Raw genomic sequence first — 7,500 nt, forward strand, 5'->3', positions numbered from 1 at the left:
CAGGTCTGCGAAGCGGGGCAAACGCCGCGCGCTTCAGTATACGTAGCCGACCCTCAGCCAGACGTGGCCCGGGAACGGAATCCATGGACCGCAATGTGCGTTCGAAACGTCGATGTTCATGTGTCCTGCAGTTCACATGTCGACGCGCAATTTGCTGCGTTCTTCATCGACCCACGAGCCGAGTGATCCACCGTCCTGGGTGATCTTTTCGTAGTTTCCACTATCTCTTTCAAGACAGTTGCATAGGCGGGACTGAGGCGTGTGGCGGCCCCTGTTCCAGCGTTCAGTGTCCAACGGCCTCACGGCCGATGGGCGTCGTACGGCTCCACACCGGAGCGGACAGGCACTCGGGCGAAAGTCATTCAAAACCGGCGCCAGGCGCCAGGTGCCGCAGGCCAGCCGCTCCAGCGCTTCAGCGCTCGTACCACACAACATTGCCGTTAGTTTTGAGACGAACGCGTGGTTCCGCACGCGGCGCACAGCTACTGCGAGCCGTACAGGTAGCGTGTTGCGCGACACGACACGCACATCGAAAGACATGCAGTCTAGTCGGTAATGATCCTTCCGCAGGTTCACCTACGGAAACCTTGTTACGACTTTTACTTCCTCTAAATGATCAAGTTTGGTCATCTTTCCGGTAGCATCGGCAACGACAGAGTCAATGCCGCGTACCAGTCCGAAGACCTCACTAAATCATTCAATCGGTAGTAGCGACGGGCGGTGTGTACAAAGGGCAGGGACGTAATCAACGCGAGCTTATGACTCGCGCTTACTGGGAATTCCTCGTTCATGGGGAACAATTGCAAGCCCCAATCCCTAGCACGAAGGAGGTTCAGCGGGTTACCCCGACCTTTCGGCCTAGGAAGACACGCTGATTCCTTCAGTGTAGCGCGCGTGCGGCCCAGAACATCTAAGGGCATCACAGACCTGTTATTGCTCAATCTCGTGCGGCTAGAAGCCGCCTGTCCCTCTAAGAAGAAAAGTAATCGCTGACAGCACGAAGGATGTCACGCGACTAGTTAGCAGGCTAGAGTCTCGTTCGTTATCGGAATTAACCAGACAAATCGCTCCACCAACTAAGAACGGCCATGCACCACCACCCACCGAATCAAGAAAGAGCTATCAATCTGTCAATCCTTCCGGTGTCCGGGCCTGGTGAGGTTTCCCGTGTTGAGTCAAATTAAGCCGCAGGCTCCACTCCTGGTGGTGCCCTTCCGTCAATTCCTTTAAGTTTCAGCTTTGCAACCATACTTCCCCCGGAACCCAAAAGCTTTGGTTTCCCGGAGGCTGCCCGCCGAGTCATCGGAGGAACTGCGGCGGATCGCTGGCTGGCATCGTTTATGGTTAGAACTAGGGCGGTATCTGATCGCCTTGAACCTCTAACTTTCGTTCTTGATTAATGAAAACATACTTGGCAAATGCTTTCGCTTCTGTTCGTCTTGCGACGATCCAAGAATTTCACCTCTAACGTCGCAATACGAATGCCCCCGCCTGTCCCTATTAATCATTACCTCGGGTTCCGAAAACCAACAAAATAGAACCGAGGTCCTATTCCATTATTCCATGCACACAGTATTCAGGCGGGCTTGCCTGCTTTAAGCACTCTAATTTGTTCAAAGTAAACGTGCCGGCCCACCGAGACACTCAATAAAGAGCACCCTGGTAGGATTTCAACGGGGTCCGCCTCGGGACGCACGAGCACGCACGAGGCGGTCGCACGCCTTCGGCTCGCCCCACCGGCAGGACGTCCCACGATACATGCCAGTTAAACACCGACGGGCGGTGAACCAACAGCGTGGGACACAAATCCAACTACGAGCTTTTTAACCGCAACAACTTTAATATACGCTATTGGAGCTGGAATTACCGCGGCTGCTGGCACCAGACTTGCCCTCCAATAGATACTCGTTAAAGGATTTAAAGTGTACTCATTCCGATTACGGGGCCTCGGATGAGTCCCGTATCGTTATTTTTCGTCACTACCTCCCCGTGCCGGGAGTGGGTAATTTGCGCGCCTGCTGCCTTCCTTGGATGTGGTAGCCGTTTCTCAGGCTCCCTCTCCGGAATCGAACCCTGATTCCCCGTTACCCGTTACAACCATGGTAGGCGCAGAACCTACCATCGACAGTTGATAAGGCAGACATTTGAAAGATGCGTCGCCGGTACGAGGACCGTGCGATCAGCCCTAAGTTATTCAGAGTCACCAAGGCAAACGGACCGGACGAGCCGACCGATTGGTTTTGATCTAATAAAAGCGTCCCTTCCATCTCTGGTCGGGACTCTGTTTGCATGTATTAGCTCTAGAATTACCACAGTTATCCAAGTAACGTGGGTACGATCTAAGGAACCATAACTGATTTAATGAGCCATTCGCGGTTTCACCTTAATGCGGCTTGTACTGAGACATGCATGGCTTAATCTTTGAGACAAGCATATGACTACTGGCAGGATCAACCAGGGAGCTGCGTCAACTAGAGCTGAGCAGCCGGCCGCCCGGGAGTGTGTCCCGGGGGCCCGCGCGAACACGCAAGCGTCCCGCTCAATTATTCTGCAAACAGGAGGAGGCTGAGCTCCCCTGCACAACACACCTCGAAACCCTCTCAGGTCCCGGCGGCGCGCAGCGCCGTCCTAAGTACTTGGTCGGGTTCGAGAGAGGCGCAATCGCCCGGAGTTAGGCGAGTAGACGCTTTAGGTGCGACCACCCGTGCTCCCAACTGAGCTTGCCGCTGCCGACAGAGGCCCGGGAGCGTGCTGTCGTGGCATTGCCGGCGGGAGACAACACGCGCCACCTACGGTGACCGGCAGCTCCAACGCCAGCGCCACAGAAGGACAAAAGCCCTACTTGGGTGCCGAAGCGAACTCTCCCAGCACAGCGCACGCGCCAACACGTCCGCACAGCTGCGATACAAACCACCTGCGAGAACCGCTGGGGCGACCGAGCAGCAGACGGCGTCGCGGCGCCGAGCGCCGGGCGGCGGCGCATCCTCAGCGCACAAAGTCCTCAATCGGACCAGCACACTGCAGATGGCCACCGCGCTTCGCACCGGGCCCGCGAGGACCTACTTTGGCCGCAAGGCGCCGCGAGCAGGGGGCGCCGGCGCGCAGCTGCGCCGCCTGCCGCGTCCGTCGGCCGGCGCGCCTGCCACCGGCCGCCCCCACCAGCCGGCTGTAGCGCGTGCGCCCACGCACCGCGCTGCCAGCACGCCGGGCGGCCCCCCCTCACCGGCCGGGGACGGTCCCACCCAGCCACCGCCGCGTATCGCCTCACACCCAGATCCCCTTTCACGTTCGTGGGCATGGTGGGTCCCCTTTCACGTTCGTGGGCATGGTGGGTATCCCTGAAACAACCGGTTAATAGCTCGACCGATCGTCGCCAACACTGATTCACCTCTAGCGAGAACAACCGCACCACAACGGGTTACCGGTTGTTCATTTGCGTAACGTCACCAGCAAACGTACACGTCCATCGCCATTTGCAACGAGTATTGCATGCCTGTGTCAGGTGTCACAACACACTACGTCTGCCCACATAGACGCAACAACATGTGCACGCCTAGAGAACACGTGGAAGGTAGACCCCGTACGTATGCGGTGTCCATTGCGCGAACGACTGTCAGCCCGCCTCTGCAGCATGTCGCAGATGTGGAACGCGGTGCAACATGCTATCACGGTGTGTGAGAAGAGACGACTACGTCCGAATACACGCTCCACTACATCAACAGACTGCTCATGCTGATCGCCATCCAGGGCGTCCGTTCCTCCCACACGTCTGTATGGCGTACCACACTGCAATCCAGCTCTTATAGGGAGACGACACGTAGCTGCGTGCACAATATTTGGACTGTATGGTCCGCCGTTGCTAGGCGCTGTCGTCATACGGTCACATGGGCCACGATGTATCATTCAGTACATACGGAGCAATGTGCAGTACAGTTTGTGGGTTTTGCGTACATCGGCGGACAGGTGACAGGCCGTACCACAACGTAGGCTGAGTACGTCGGCATGCGAAGGGCATTGAACATGCAAACTTCTCACCGACCAGCTTGCGAAGGCAGGGGGGAAGGGGGGGGGGGGCATGTACGTCCTGCTGCTATCCACACTACAGTGTATAGCAGGAGCATGTGGAAAGTCAGCAACACCTGCAAGGTGTTTAACATGACGCGATACACAGGGGACCGGGCAGTGCGAGTAGCGAACTATATTGCGAGGGTTGCGGTTAGGCAACACTACACTACTTTAACGGGTTGCATAACAATTACAGAGCAGGTTCAGCGACAACGTGCGTCAGGTTAAGGCGCAATATAGTTTAGGTTACGGCGCACTTTAGGTTAGGTTAAGGCACATTATAGGTTAGGTTAAGGCACAACATGGGTTACGTTAAGGCACAACATGGGTTACGTTAAGGCACAACATGGGTTACGTTAAGGCACAACATGGGTTAGGTTAAGGCACAACATGGGTTAGGTTAAGGCACAACATGGGTTAGGTTAAGGCACAACATGGGTTAGGTTAAGGCACAACATGGGTTAGGTTAAGGCACAACATGGGTTAGGTTAAGGCACAACATGGGTTAGGTTAAGGCACAACATGGGTTAGGTTAAGGCACAACATGGGTTAGGTTAAGGCACAACATGGGTTAGGTTAAGGCACAACATGGGTTAGGTTAAGGCACAACATGGGTTAGGTTAAGGCACAACATGGGTTAGGTTAAGGCACAACATGGGTTAGGTTAAGGCACAACATGGGTTAGGTTAAGGCACAACATGGGTTAGGTTAAGGCACAACATGGGTTAGGTTAAGGCACAACATGGGTTAGGTTAAGGCACAACATGGGTTAGGTTAAGGCACAACATGGGTTAGGTTAAGGCACAACATGGGTTAGGTTAAGGCACAACATGGGTTAGGTTAAGGCACAACATGGGTTAGGTTAAGGCACAACATGGGTTAGGTTAAGGCACAACATGGGTTAGGTTAAGGCACAACATGGGTTAGGTTAAGGCACAACATGGGTTAGGTTAAGGCACAACATGGGTTAGGTTAAGGCACAACATGGGTTAGGTTAAGGCACAACATGGGTTAGGTTAAGGCACAACATGGGTTAGGTTAAGGCACAACATGGGTTAGGTTAAGGCACAACATGGGTTAGGTTAAGGCACAACATGGGTTAGGTTAAGGCACACCATGGGTTAGGTTAAGGCACACCATGGGTTAGGTTAAGGCACACCATGGGTTAGGTTAAGGCACAACATGGGTTAGGTTAAGGCACAACATGGGTTAGGTTAAGGCACAACATGGGTTAGGTTAAGGCACAACATGGGTTAGGTTAAGGCACAACGTAGGTTAGGTTAAGGCACAACGTGGGTTAGGTTAAGGCACAACGTGGGTTAGGTTAAGGCACAACGTGGGTTAGGTTAAGGCACAACGTGGGTTAGGTTAAGGCACAACATGGGTTAGGTTAAGGCACAACATGGGTTAGGTTAAGGCACACCATGGGTTAGGTTAAGGCACAACATGGGTTAGGTTAAGGCACAACATGGGTTAGGTTAAGGCACAACATGGGTTAGGTTAAGGCACAACATGGGTTAGGTTAAGGCACAACATGGGTTAGGTTAAGGCACAACATGGGTTAGGTTAAGGCACAACATGGGTTAGGTTAAGGCACAACGTAGGTTAGGTTAAGGCACAACGTGGGTTAGGTTAAGGCACAACATGGGTTAGGTTAAGGCACAACATGGGTTAGGTTAAGGCACAACATGGGTTAGGTTAAGGCACAACATGGGTTAGGTTAAGGCACAACATGGGTTACGTTACGGCACAACATGGGTTACGTTACGGCACAACATGGGTTACGTTACGGCACAACATGGGTTACGTTACGGCACAACATGGGTTACGTTACGGCACAACATGGGTTACGTTACGGCACAACATGGGTTACGTTACGGCACAACATGGGTTACGTTACGGCACAAATTAGGTTAGGTTACGGCACAAATTAGGTTAGGTTAAGGCACAAATTAGGTTAGGTTAAGGCACAAATTAGGTTAGGTTAAGGCACAAATTAGGTTAGGTTAAGGCACAAATTAGGTTAGGTTAAGGCACAAATTAGGTTAGGTTAAGGCACAAATTAGGTTAGGTTAAGGCACAAATTAGGTTAGGTTAAGGCACGATATAGGTTAGGTTAAGGCACGATATAGGTTAGGTTAAGGCACGATATAGGTTAGGTTAAGGCACGATATAGGTTAGGTTAAGGCACGATATAGGTTAGGTTAAGGCACGATATAGGTTAGGTTAAGGCACGATATAGGTTAGGTTAAGGTACGATATAGGTTAGGTTAAGGTACGATATAGGTTAGGTTAAGGTACGATATAGGTTAGGTTAAGGTACGATATAGGTTAGGTTAAGGTACGATATAGGTTAGGTTAAGGTACGATATAGGTTAGGTTAAGGTACGATATAGGTTAGGTTAAGGTACGATATAGGTTAGGTTAAGGTACGATATAGGTTAGGTTAAGGTACGATATAGCGTAGGTTCAGATACACATTGTTGTAGGGAAAGGTGTATTGGGGGGGGGGGCGGCAGGTTCGTTGATAGTGATTATCGTAATTGGATGCCTGCGGTATTATCCGATTTGTCACGTCAGGATGCACTTTTGGCTCATGACAGGCGGCGCTCCGATTCCATGGTTGTGGCAGATCTGTGTCTTTCATTCCTGCCATTGTTTGTGTGCTGTGACAGGAGGCAGTATTGTGATGTTGGGTGCACCACTGTGTAGGACATGTGTGGGTGTTCGTGGCTTAGCTGAGCAATGTGCGGATGTCGGAAGGGTGGGATATTGTGTTTTCTGGGTGGACCTCCCGGTCTGGTAATGATAGTGTGGATTGTGTCATGTGGCGGAGAGGATGCACTGGATGTTCTTCCATGCTGGTGGTTAGATATTGTGTGTGATAAGAGAGTAGTGTGTGATAAGAGTGTCTGGCTGACGTGTGGTTCTCATTGTGTGCAGAGTCTTTCAGCATGTATAGGGACGGTTGTATATATTATCTGTATTCTGATGGCTCTGCATCTATTACTAATCAGTGCCGTGTATACGGTTACTCTAGTTCCAGTCGAAACTGTTCTATCTCTGTACATTAGTGACACTGCGGCTCCACTATGTTGCCGCCCCTGTCGGCCGTTTCCCCCAGTGTATGGCTAATGATTATCAGCAATCAGTCTATTAGTCAATACCGGTAGTGTGACGACGTCAAATGTCCGGGATGGGGGAAGCTACACCCTTCCCGTGGGTCAGGGCCTAGAAAGACTCTTCCCACGCAGGAGACTCGGACTGTCGTTACTCTTCCGAGACATATATGTGCCCAGCGTTTTTTTGCGGCTGCGAGTGCAACGCCAGGAGGCTCGGACTGTCGTTACTCTTCCGAGATATATATTTGCCCAGCGTTTTTTGCGACTGCGAGTGCAACGCCCACGGGTGCCGACATGGATGGGGCGCTTCCTA

General features: G+C 52.2%; 2 non-coding genes across 2 annotated transcripts; both read right to left on the reverse strand.

Moving 5' to 3' along the window:
• Positions 1–47: 47 nt before the first annotated feature.
• On the reverse strand, positions 48–202 carry LOC126448154 (5.8S ribosomal RNA). Its single transcript, XR_007584023.1, has one exon. It is a non-coding gene; the product is annotated as a 5.8S ribosomal RNA (ribosomal RNA).
• A 351-nt stretch (positions 203–553) lies between these two features.
• On the reverse strand, positions 554–2,461 carry LOC126448157 (small subunit ribosomal RNA). The gene has a single exon (XR_007584026.1). It is a non-coding gene; the product is annotated as a small subunit ribosomal RNA (ribosomal RNA).
• Positions 2,462–7,500: the final 5,039 nt, after the last annotated feature.

The sequence above is a fragment of the Schistocerca serialis genome, unplaced genomic scaffold, assembly GCF_023864345.2.
Source record: "Schistocerca serialis cubense isolate TAMUIC-IGC-003099 unplaced genomic scaffold, iqSchSeri2.2 HiC_scaffold_574, whole genome shotgun sequence".
Classification (NCBI taxonomy): domain Eukaryota; kingdom Metazoa; phylum Arthropoda; class Insecta; order Orthoptera; family Acrididae; genus Schistocerca; species Schistocerca serialis.